We start from the raw sequence: 12,833 nt of genomic DNA, 5'->3' as shown, positions 1-12,833 counted from the left end.
GTAAATATTTATGAGGGCAAGGACTGCTTGGTAAATTATTGGGACTTAAATCGAATAGATTTTGGGAAGCAAGGGCTAAATGGTAAATTCCAGATTCAATTTGTAAAGATTTCTGAGGTTAGGGGCTATTTGGTAAGTTTTGGACCTAAATTGTAATGAATTTATGGAATCAGGGGTTAAAAGGGAAATATTGGATTAAAGTTGAAGAATATATGGTGAGGAGGGACTGATCTTGTAAAAGTCCAAAAATTTAATGAAACACGGGTTATACCCGGTGCTCTTGTCCGTCACCATGTTACATTGCCAACCTTAAACCTAGCAAGACTTCAGCCGCCGCAAGTGAGTTCTCAGCCGCCCCGAGTGAGTTCCCAGCCGCCACCCATCCTTTCCTCGCTATTCCGACCAGACGATGGTGCCGCCTGCTGCCCCACCGTTGAGCGTCGCCGCACGCTGCTGCCAGAGACGGGATGTGAAACCGGAAAGAGCCGCTGGGACCATCAGTCGAAGCTGTGAAATTCACCGCGAGTGATGGACGACCAAAAATACTGGTAAGCGAGCTGCAATCTGATTTCCCCTTCTTCCTTTAATCTTCCGGCGTATGTGACGTGGGAAACGCCATTGCTGCCGTTGTTGGCCTCAGCCGACTGTTTCTGTCGACCCCGACGCTGCCGGCCGTCATGGCGGTGGCTGTTGGCTGCTGTTCTCGTCGCTTTTGCGTGTGATGTTGCTTGGATTTGGGGAGATCGTTGGCCGGAGGTTGACGCACCACCATGGCAGCCAACCATGGTGGTTGCCATTTCTACCGTGTCCCGCCGCCACCAGCCACCGTGGGAGGTGGCTGTGGGTGTGTATTTGGGTGTATACTCGAGTGTTTTCGTTGTTTTTGGTATTTTGGAGGTTGTATGCGTGTTTATATGACCGGAAAACCCACCGCCACCACCGTGTGGTGGTGGCCGCCGTCGTGAGCTGCCACTGACCACCACTACCTGTGGTGGCAGTGGGTGGTGCTTGGCATAGTAAACCCTAATCGGCCCAATGTTTAATCTTGGACCGGGCTGCTTCGTAATTGGGCAAGAAACCCTAATTAGGGTTTAGAAAACCCTAATTTTGGGTTTGTTAGTTTGGATTTTACCGGGACCCGCGGTTGGACTGTTAAATTGATATTGTAAATTATGTCCGACTTCATTGTGTGAATGGCCTAGTGGAGTGACGGACTTAATGGGTTAAGTCCTGAATAGGTTAAGTGAGAAACACTTAACCCTAACACGTAACCCTAATTGTTATTTTATGTGAAAACCCTAATTTTGTTTGGGCCTTGAGTTGGGCCTTTTTATTGGGCTTTGGTGACTGGGCTACTGATGGGCCATCCAAGAACAATCATGTGGACTATAATATTTAGATGGGCTTTAGGGTAATGCCCATATGAGGTTTGGGCCCAATTTGGAAAATTGGGCCATACTTGAGCCATTAGTGGACTTCTGTGGACCCATTTGGTATTAGGCCTTAGTGGGCCCATTGGGCTTGGGTTATTTTTGGACCGGATTGGTGGACCATATTTAGACCTAATATGTGAAGGTTTGGTCTTAGATTGTAATGGGGTTAATTGTGGGTTTGGCTCAGTGTTAGAATTCGGAGTACAACAGCAGCATTTATAGGATCTATCCGCCATCCGAGGTGAGTCTTCTCACTATACTTACCCGTGTGGTAATTTATGTGTGACCGGAGGGTCTTATTCATGTTATAGACCGGAGGGTCTTCAGTACATTATTGACAGGAGGGTGTTAGTATATTGTAGACCGGAGGGTCTTAGTATATTGTAGACCGTAGGGTCTTAGCACTTTGTAGACCGGTGGGTCTTAGTACATTATTGACCGGAGGGTGTTAATTGTTTATAATGTGATATGTGTTATTATGCATACTGTCTTTGTGACTTATGTTGTTATAGTACTCTGTGTATATGTTGCTCTTATGTGCTTATACTAAGACATGTGATATCATGTATTCTATCTTATGAATTATGCTGTATATTATCCTATGCATTGTTGAGATAGGACCAGAAGGTCCACCCGTGTTGTGGGACCGGAGGGTTCCACTGAGACACATCGACCAGAGGGTCTTATATGAGATATAGCCATGAGAGGCTAACGAGTAATGTGTGGTATTCTGGGGAACTCACTAAGCTTCGTGCTTACCGTGTTATGTGTTATGTGTTTTAGGTACTTCTCAGGATCACGGGAAGCTACCGGCTCGATTGTACACACGAGATGGAGTTATGTTTTTGAGCATCCTGGATTTTATTCAAATAACTATGAACATGTGTGTAACATCCCGAAATTCAAGTACAAATATTTAACCCTTCTCTTTTGTCAAGTTGTCAAGATTGGTCCGTGAGTGGAAAATGTTGCAAATGAGTACGCTGCGCGTACTCATGCGCTTAATTTGGACGCGGACTCGCCTGGGTACGCTGGGCGTAACGGGTCCAGATGCAAACCCTAAATGTTTAGCTTGTGCACTATTTAAAGGATGCTAAGGCTCATTTCTCAGCCTCCATATCAGAGAGTGAAACCCTAAGAGAGAGCCTTCCATCGTCCTTAGCTTGAGTGTGTGTGTTTTGGAGCTAAAAGTGTCTTGGTGTGTTAGTAAAGAAGAAGGAGAAGAGCTTGTGGAGGCAAGGGCTTGAAGTGCAAGTTTGGATCTGAGATCTTCAGAGAAAGGAGCTTCATCTAGAGGTATAAAGTTCAAAACTTTCCTCTTTATTTGGTTTAATGTTGCATGGACCATTTCTAGGGTTAAAAGTCCCAAAGGTGGAGACTTTATGAGTGTAATGTACTCCATGGACCTAGATCTGTTCCATTTGGGTGATATTTGTGTTATAGATCCATAAAAACTCCATCTTGGTCGTTGTTATGAGGTCATGCTTGAATTATGAGCTTTCTAGAGTTGGGAAATGGAATGTTATGGGTGTTAGTAACTTGTCCAGCCATGCAAAGGCTTAAAGTCACCAACTTTATGGATTAAGAGGCTTAGAAATGGTCAGATCTAGAAGTTGGACGTGGGTCTTAACTGTTTAAGACCTCAAGAGCTTAGAGTCTGAAACTGGGAGTTACGCGGGGCGTAATCCCAGTACGCGCGACGTAAGGGGTCGCGCACCCCGTTTCTGTGAGGACGCCGGGAACGCCCAGCGTACATGTTTGGTACGTGCAACGTAACCCGGAGAGTTGACTTTTGTTGACTTTTAGGGTTTGGTCAACTTTAGGGTCTTTGAGCAATGAGAGGGGTAAAATGGTCTTTTACCCTTCTGAGAGTACTAAGAGAGGGAATAGTCTAGCCTTGAGAGATGTATTGATTTAGAGTGTTTATTTCATATGATTAGGCGGAGGCTAGACCAGATTTTACAGAGTTCGAGATTACCGAGTTACCCGAGGTGAGTCTTCTCACTATACTTTACCTTGAGTGGCAATTAGAGTTATATGATAGAGTATCTTGTATGCTATTTATGTGATTGTGATGCACTGCATTATTTCTTTGTGATTTATGCTGTGTATGTTCCAGAGTTTACAGAGTTAGAACCGGAAGGTTCACAGAGTTAGGACCAGAGGGTTCACAGAGTTAGGACCAGAGGGTCCACAGAGTTAGGACCAGATGGTCCACAGAGTTATAGCCTCGAGTGGCTAATATGTGTTATATGTGGTATTTTGGGGAACTCACTAAGCTTTGTGCTTACCGTGTTATGTGTTATGTGTTTCAGGTTTTCTCGGGATCGCGGGACGGCACCAGCTTGATTGTACACACCAGAGAAAGAGTTATATTTTGAGGATCCTGGATTATTAATGGAGTTGTGCTTTGTAATTTGAATAAACGATATTTCTATACAATATGTTATGAAAAGTATGCGATTTTAAAATGAAAAATCTGTTTGAAAAATTACGGTGTTACAATGTGTTTTTGATAATTTGACATTTGGGGATTTTGTGATATATGTTGACGAGATTCATGTGATTTTAAAAATGAAAATTTTGTTTGAAAATTTACGGTGTTAGAAGTTGGTATCAGATCCTTGGTTTGAGGGATTCAGATGTACTCTCGGGTATGCCTGAACTCAAACTGAGGATTTGAGAAAATTTTCTAAAAAGAAATGATTTTTCTAAAACGAGTAAGAGTTTTAAAAAGAAAATGAAATGAAGAAGTGTGTACAATCAGCCAGATCCCGAGTGGTGATTTCCCAAAATACCATTATTTGTTTATATTATGAGATATATATGAGATATTAGAGTTGCATGCTAGAGGATAGGCTAGGTATTTCAGAATTTAGGGCTAGAGTTGCCTGATTCATGATGCCTTAGCCTAAGGGAAGTTATTGATTGATATTATCTGCTAATTGCTCTTTATGTACTGAGTAGAAGTTCCTAGCAAGAATCTTTTAGAGAGAGTCTTGAGTCGAGGAGTAATCTAGGAGAGATACCTAGACGAGTGATATTGCCATATTTATGCATGTTTTTAGGCAATATTTACTTATATTTTTATACAAATTTTGGTTATTTGCATTGAATAATGATACTTATAAGCTTAAATTGAACTTTGCAGCCAAATAGAAGCATTCTTGCAGAAAAGGGACTAAAAACGACAAAGCTTGGAACTTTGGAGGCTTGGAGAATAAAAGAAGAAGAAACCCACATAAGAAGCTAAACTCACGACGTGAGGGTTGACTACTCACGACGTGAGTTAGAATTTTCCAGAAGGATAGCATCGCGGATTAGACTCCTTGTCAAATACGGATACTTAAGAATTCACGTCGTGAGACATACTTGCTCACCACGTGAGTGCAGTTAATTCAGAAAACTATATATATCCTTGAGTATTACGATTTAAAGAGCTTTTGGCTGACTTGGAGAGTTTCTGGAGATGGAAATTACAGAGTTCAAAGGCCTGGAAGTTGGTTTACATACCTAGGAAGAACGAGAAGTTCATAATTAGCTTAATAGTTTGGTACATTTAAATATGTCTTTGAATATGATTTGTGTTAGTTTATTTGTTAGCATGTCCAGCTAAATCTAGTTGCTTCAGTTAGCTAGATGAAGCTGGAACTCATGGTTTTAATACTTTAGCTTTTATTTACTTGTTAGTTATGACTTGTGTTTGATTGATTGAACCTAACATGTTTGATTTGATATTTGATTGATGTAGTTAGTGAATATGAATGTGCATGAATTTGAATACCTAATAATTCAGTGAACACTAGTTTATTAGAGCTAAGATCAAACCAATCTTAGATAAGTAATTGAACTATTGAATTAAGTTGTGCTAGAGAACTCATATTATGACTGTAAGTGTGTTTTTCAAATCAATCTTACATGGCTCCAATTCCATTTAATAATTGATTATTTGTTAACTATTGTGTGACCATACATAGATTTACATGAATTAATTAATGTTAGTAAATTTAGAACTGAATTGCTAACACTATCTTAATTGGTAACCAACAGTAATTGTCATAACTAATTTATAAACCATTAAGGGAAAGTGGATTCGAACTAACAGAAGTGTTTGTTAATTGATTGAATTTGTGTTAAAGAATTAAGTTCTTCTAAACTTGCAAAATTAGATAAAACCCCTTCCTTTATTAGAAAATTAGGTTAATTTAATAGTAGGTAAATTAATTAGTTAAAACCGTTCCCTGTGATCGACATTTGACGTACCCGACTATTCTATAATTTGACTAGGTACACTGCCTAGGTGCCATTTAGTTAGTTAAGTTAGTTAGGTTCTAAATATAAAATTAGGTGTAGCCAGATAGGTATAATTTGCACACATCAAATTTTTGGCGTCGTTGTCGGGGAACGACGTATTTAATTGTTGATTTATTTGCTTTAAATTAATCGATCCTTTTTGTGGGGTAAAACCTGCAAAAAGTTATTTTTCAGTTTAGTTTATTTTCTTCCAGTACTGAACTCACGACGTGAATCCAGTAATTTCCAGTTTTCTTTGTTTTTCTGTTTTAGTTCAGATTTATGTTTTTATTTTTTGTTTATTTTGCAGAAGTTCATGAGCAGAGGCTCTAACACACCTTTGGTGCCACCATTTTAAGATCCAGAGTCAGCCCTTCACAAGAAGACAGATAAGAACGCAGGAGTGAACGAAACACCAAAAAGATCATCTTTGAAAGACCTCAAATCAGTCTTTGGAAAGAAGTCGGGAAAGAAAGTGCGAGAGTCGAGTATATCATCAAAGGACAAAAGCAAGATAGAAAGCTTTGAGCAAGATCCAAACCCAAAGGATACCGAATACGATACCGAGCCCGGATACGAATTAGAAAGGAGTGAACCCGAAGACGAACCGGAAACTGAGATGGCAGACAATGTGGATATGTCCATGGGAGCATACAAGAAGTGGATACGAGATGATGCTGGTCCCGGTTTAGTACAACCTGCAATTCCTGTCACTGCAATATTCGAACTGAAAGGACACATCCTTACTGCACTTAGGGATGTACCATTTTCTGGAAAGGATCATGAGGATGCTTACAAGAATTTGGATGAGGTCAATGACATTGCACACTACTTCAATTTACCTAATGTCCCTAGAGATACAATCTTACAAAGGATGCTCCCGGTTACTTTTAAAGGAGCTGCAAAAGACTGGCTTAAAGCACTTCCACCTGGTTCAATCACTACTTGGGCACAAATGAAAGAGCAGTTTCTAGAACAATTCTGCCCACCATCCAACATATCAAAACTCAAGAAGGCAATAGCCACCTTTGAGCAAAACCCGGGTGAGTCACTTTATGAGGCATGGGAACGCTATAAAGGGTTACTAAGAAATTGCCCTCAAAACGACCTCAACATTCAACAAGAAGTATCCATATTTTATGATGGAGTGACTGTCATGACAAGGCAACTCCTTGATTATCAAGGACCAGTTACAAAGAAAAATCTGGGTGAAGTAAAGGAGTTAATTGAAGAATTTGCAAAGCATTCTCGTGAGTACCACAATCCAAGAAATGATGGAGTAAAAGGAAGCGGGGGTGGAAATTCGGCAGACATGGCTGCTGTAATGGCCATGCTTGATACAATGGACAGGAGAATGACAAAAATGGACCAGACAATACATGCTATAAGAGTTGGATGTGAAAGGTGTAATGGTCCACACTTGACCAAAGATTGCCACTTAGATGATAATGGGTATAAAAGAGCTCAAGTTTGCTATTCTAGTGAGGATAAATATGATGAAGACTGAAGAAAACCAAAGAATGAGTGGCTGTCATATGATGAATACAAGAAGCAAAAAAGAAGAAAAATATAAGCAGACAGGCTGAGGCTTCTACCAAAAAGAGCAACCGCCAGCCAAGAAGAAAGTTGACTTCGAAAACATGTTAACCCGATTTATGGAAGCATCCGAGAAAAGGCATGATGATATCGATGCAATGCTGAAGGAGCACATGAAGATGATGAAAGAACAACATTCAATGATGATTGGTCAACAAGCCTCATTAAGAAATCATCAAGCATCAATCTATAATCTCGAAACCCAACTTGGTCAATTAACAACTTTGGTGAACAACAAATTATCCTCACAAATTCCCAAAAAACAAACTTAATCCCATGTCATGATAATCGAGACTGAAGATGAGGCCATTTCTGAGTTCTTAGAAGCATTAGAGGAGGAGCCAAAACCAGCCGAACCAAAACCAAAGCGGTCGAAACTCGAAAATAATATTATTGCTGAAGCACCGAACTCACGATGTGAGCCCTCTATGCTCACGAGGTGGGATCGGTCTGATTAGAAAAATTCAGAAATTGTTTCAGCTTATCGCCCGCCTTTACCATTTCCGTCCCGAGCTAATTTTAGTCCACTGGAAAGGGAGCACTTGGAGTTTATAAAGCACGTAAAGGGTATTCCTATAAATACCCCTTTCATTGAGTCGTTATCGAAAATTCCTGAGTATGTGAAGTTCCTACAAGATTTTATAGATACTCGTCAACAATTGAAGAAAAATTCCAAGGTTATTTTAAGTGAGCAAAGTTCAAAAGTAGTGCTGAAAGAGTTACCTAAGAAGATGAGAGATCCTGGACACCTCACTCTTCCATGTGAATTTGGGAATAATATGAAGACTTATGCTTTAGCCGATTCTGGGGCTAGCATAAATTTGATGCCTTATTCATTTTATCAGAAGCTGAATATTCAAAAGTTGAAGGATACGAAAATGACTATTCACATGGCAAACCGTTCAGTGACACAACCCCGGGGCATTGTGTAAGATATTCTAGTAAAAATTGGAAAATTTGTTTTTCCAATTGACTTTGTGGTTTTAGATATGAAAGAATATCCCGATGTTCCGATTATTCTTGGTCGCCCATTACTTAATACTGCTGGAGCCTTGGTTGATATTCGCGAGTCCAAGCTTACTTTGAGAGTTGGAGATGAAGAGGAAACTTTTGGAATAGAAGAATGTTTCCAAGGGAGTGATGTTCAAGGTGAGGTATTCAATATTGATGAAGAAGATGAACTTGGAGAATTGGAGAAGTTAATGGAAGAAGAAATTAAGACAATTCAACAAGTCAAGCGTACGAAACCAAGAGCATATGTTCCATTTTTGGTTGAAGTGATTGCTTTTACAACACCAACTTCTTGGGTAAGTAAGGAAAGCAACGATTTATCGAGTGATGAAGACGAGGTTACTTCTAAGGACATGACTTCAGCCGATGAAGAAAAGAAGATTCCATTGGAGCTTAAAAAGAATGAAGAAAAATTAGAGAATAAAGGGACCAAAAAAAAAACTCGATGCAAATGAGATGAAAGCTAAAAAGGAGAATTCGAAAAAGGCATATAAAAGACGAGTACAAGCTAACAAAAAGTGATGGAAGGAGCAAAAGGTTCAGTTGGTGATGGACTCTTCGGACAACTCAACGTAAGGAGGCACGGAGTCCGGCTCACGACTCCATAAAAAAGAAGCGCTTCTCAGGAGGCAACCCGAGCTTGGTTTGAATTTTCTTTTCATTTTAATTTTTAAATTTTAGTTTTTAGGAAAATCAATCGTCTCATTGTCTAAGTAATTTTATGAATGGTAAAACATTAAGTGTGGGGTCCCTGAATTAAATTGGAAATTAATTAAGATTTGTAGTTAATAAAAAAATTAGATTTATTAAGTGAATATTTTCCAGACAGACTTCACGACGTGAGTGCTTATGCTTCACGACGTGAGTCCAATTGACTTACAGACCATTTTTCTGTTAGCCCAATAAATTGCCCGGCCCACTTGATGATTAATTGGATGGCCCATCTGACTAGCCCAAGACGCTTCACGACGTGAGTCCTTTAGCACTCACGACGTGAATTGTGAAAAGAACACGGGACCACAAATAAAGGACCAGAACCCATTTGACCTAATTACTTTTCTATCCCCACGAAGTGAGAACGGTTCCTGGTCCCCCTTGTTCTGATTGCGGCCGACCACAACTCAATATTCCATTTTGCTTACATAATCTACACTCTAAGGTATGGATTTCTTAATTCTAGAGGTTAATTTTTGCTTTAATTGTTAAATATATGGCTAGGTTTTATGTTTAGTAAATCGTTGAAATGTGCCCTAAAAATCGTGTTATAGACATTGCATGTGACTGGAATGTGCTTAGAATTGTTCTAGGAGTAAACCCCAACCATTTTATTGGATCGATTTTGACACTGCCATGACCATTTGTCACCTTCACAGTCGCGTTCACGACGTGAATTCCTAGGAATTCACGACGTGAACTTTTGTGTGGTGAGTATTGTTGATGTTTGATTCTAATATGTTGGATGTTTTCTTGTTTGGTTTGTGTTGTTTCTTGTTTTGCAGGAAATGGATCCTTGGCGTGAGATTCCAGCAGGGGTGGCTAACTTGCACCCATTTTATATCTTCCCAACGACTGTGTCACGAGATGTTCTTACGCGTTGTAGCAACCGTTCGGGGCGGTTACATAACTGTGAGTTCGATGTTGCCCCGACTGTGAATTTGCAAAGATTAAGAGAAGTTGGATTGGTTGATAGGCTGAACTCATTTCTTACGAAACTATTTATGGGGAATGGGTATTCTTTCACATGCAAGGGGTGGAACAATCTTTTTGCTATCCAGGAACGGGTTTATAAGGAGCTATGTGTGGAATTTTTCTCTACTGTGGCATTTCATGAGAATGTCCAAGATCCCACTTATCCGCAAGCCATGGTTTTCCGTTTAGGCGGAGAATACCGGGAGTGTAGCTTGGTTGAGTTCTCGTGTAGAATGGGTTTGTATGAGGCCCACGAGGCCACGACTCCCGAGTTCGTTATATTTTTGCGAGAGGCTGCCCGTGATTATGATGGTGGAGAATCGGGGATCGATTTTTGGAGTAACATTGCGTCTGGAGTGTTCAATTCCGGGGTGTCACCGGAAAGTAGCATCAAATCACCTATTCACCGTCTTATCCACCGACTCATCACATTTTCCATCCACCACAAGCGCCATGGGGACAAAGTTACCAGGTTGAATTTGTTCTTTTTATTGTCCATTTTGAAGCTGGGAGTGTGTTGCAACATCCCGTACTTTCTGGCCCGCTATTTAGCGGAGTATGCAGTGAGTGCCCGACCTGGGAGCCCGATATGTGGAGGACATTTCGTCACACGTTTGGCCCGATCCTACGGTGTGATAATTCCCGACATCACGAGGTCCTTGACTTGTATAGCGGGAACTGAGTTTTCCTTGGGTTATTTGGAGACAATGAGGGTGGTGAGGAATTATGGGACACATTGGGGGATTGTGCATTCCGATGATGATGGTGATGAGCAATCGAGCGAGCAACCTGAGCAACAACTGCAATCGATACCTCGCCGACGAAATGTGCGAGCACATGGAGAAATGGAAAGAGCTCAAAGATTTGAAGGAGGAATGCCCACCGACCCATTTCAAAGTCGGGTGGGTACGTATTTGGACAACCTTCGTGGGGGTGTTACATATAATACCCAACTTATCGAGGGTATTTATTCCCATATGGGTGTGATCCGACCACCCACTGCGCCGCCACATTACCCGTATATCCCGACATGGGAAGAACTATGGATGCCACGAGGAGACAGGGCCGGTACAAGCAGCGCACACGAGGACGATAAGGACGATTGATCATTTTGTTTATTTATTTTTAGTTTTTAGTTTGATTTAGTTTGGTTTGGTTTTATTTTGTTTTGAAATTTGGTTGGATTGTAAAACTATTTAAGTTATTATGTTACTCTTTACTTCCTTTGGTTATTAATTTTCAGATATACTCGAGGAATCGCGGGAGAGGAATGTCGAGAAATTAGTTTGTTCATGTTTATCCGAGAGAGTGTTAGAATCGAGAGTCGAAACCCACGATTAGAAATAAGTGTGGCATGGGTCAAGAGAGAGGATTGAGTTTGAGAAGAGTCATAAAATGATGCATTAGAAGCGTCTTAATCCATTAAGACATTTGGTTGAAGTCAAGAGTTAAAGGCAGAATTACTTTCTGTTTGCCCAGTACTCACGTTGTGAATCCTTAATGTTCACGTCGTGAGTCAACTTTTAATGGTTCCCAGAATCCGTGATCTAGCGACCTCACGTCGTGAATATTATTACACTCACGTCATGAATCTGATATTTCTATATAATGAAGGCCATTGACACACATTAAATCTTGGGTCACCGATATTATTCTTGGGATTAATATGAAGGCATTTATGGCTCAGATTCTCGACCAATCAATGTGGTGTCTGCTTTGCCACATTGCTCTTTCCGTTTTGGAGATTTCCATCGCATTTGTTGACGATTGAAGTTTCGATTCCATATTTTGCCGGTGCATTATATACCTTGCGTGATCAAGATCCAAGTTCCTATTTAGAAGAAGTCTGTATTCAAGATGCACAATTTTTCCACACATTTGGAGTCCTATCATGCCACTGCTATCCCAGGGGAGTCTATTCCTTTTTCTCCCTTTTATTGCTTTTAATTTATATTATGCATACAATGAGGGCATCGTATGTAATAAGTGTGGGGCATGGGGTAGATAAAGAAAATTGATAGAAATAGGTAAATTTAAAATTTTTAATATTTAATAGGGTTGAAATAATAATCTAATAATTTAATCTAGTGATAAAAATTTGAACTTAATTTGCTAGTATTATATGGGGTGATCCGATGAGAACTCAAATGTTTAGTTGAGCCAATATACGTTAGTTTGAGGATCGCAATATGTTTAGCATCGTGTACCTGAAATGTATCCAGGAAAGCTTATGTAGTCATTGCACTTAGGCTAATACCTTAACCAATAAAGGTTGAAATTAAGCACCCTTGCTTAAGCATGTAGGTTTTTGAATAAAAAAAAAGTGAGTTACATGTAAAAAAAGAGAGAAATTACTAAAAAGTGAAAACTTGAAGAATTTTTGGAGCATTCAAGTATAAAGTATGAAGATCAAAGATCAAAAATTCTGAAGAAATTCAAAAGTTGAAGATACCAAAAATCACACAAAAAGGTGGTGAATTCAAAGAAATTAAAGATCAAATAGTCAAGAAGTGAAGAATTCCAAGAGCTCCATTGTGGTATCAAAAGTTGTAATTTCTAGATTATGTATGTTTGGGTAGCTTTACAAAAATACCTTGAGGTTAGAAAGATTTATGCGGATGGATTCGGAGGGATGCATAAAATGAGCGTTGTTCAAAAGAAGTGGACGAGTGTTTATGAGGATTGTGAGTATTTAGAATTAGGGGGGCTCCTTAGGAAAATTTTAGACACAAATGCATGCGTTGCGATCTTAGCATAATGGCTGAGTTTGAATTGGATAGTTCTATGTAATGTTAGTGATAAGAGTTTGAG

At 39.9% G+C, this 12,833-nt stretch overlaps 1 non-coding gene across 1 annotated transcript; it reads right to left on the bottom strand.

Annotated features, from left to right (window-relative positions):
* Positions 1-6,729: 6,729 nt before the first annotated feature.
* On the bottom strand, positions 6,730-6,836 carry LOC145151724 (small nucleolar RNA R71). The gene has a single exon (XR_013732282.1). It is a non-coding gene; the product is annotated as a small nucleolar RNA R71 (small nucleolar RNA).
* Between the last annotated feature and the right edge of the window lie 5,997 nt (positions 6,837-12,833).

Source organism: Lactuca virosa, chromosome 1 (genome assembly GCF_052849685.1).
Source record: "Lactuca virosa cultivar CGN04683 chromosome 1, Lactuca_virosa_CGN04683_v6, whole genome shotgun sequence".
NCBI lineage: Eukaryota > Viridiplantae > Streptophyta > Magnoliopsida > Asterales > Asteraceae > Lactuca > Lactuca virosa.
This window is presented reverse-complemented; position numbering and strand designations above follow the sequence as displayed.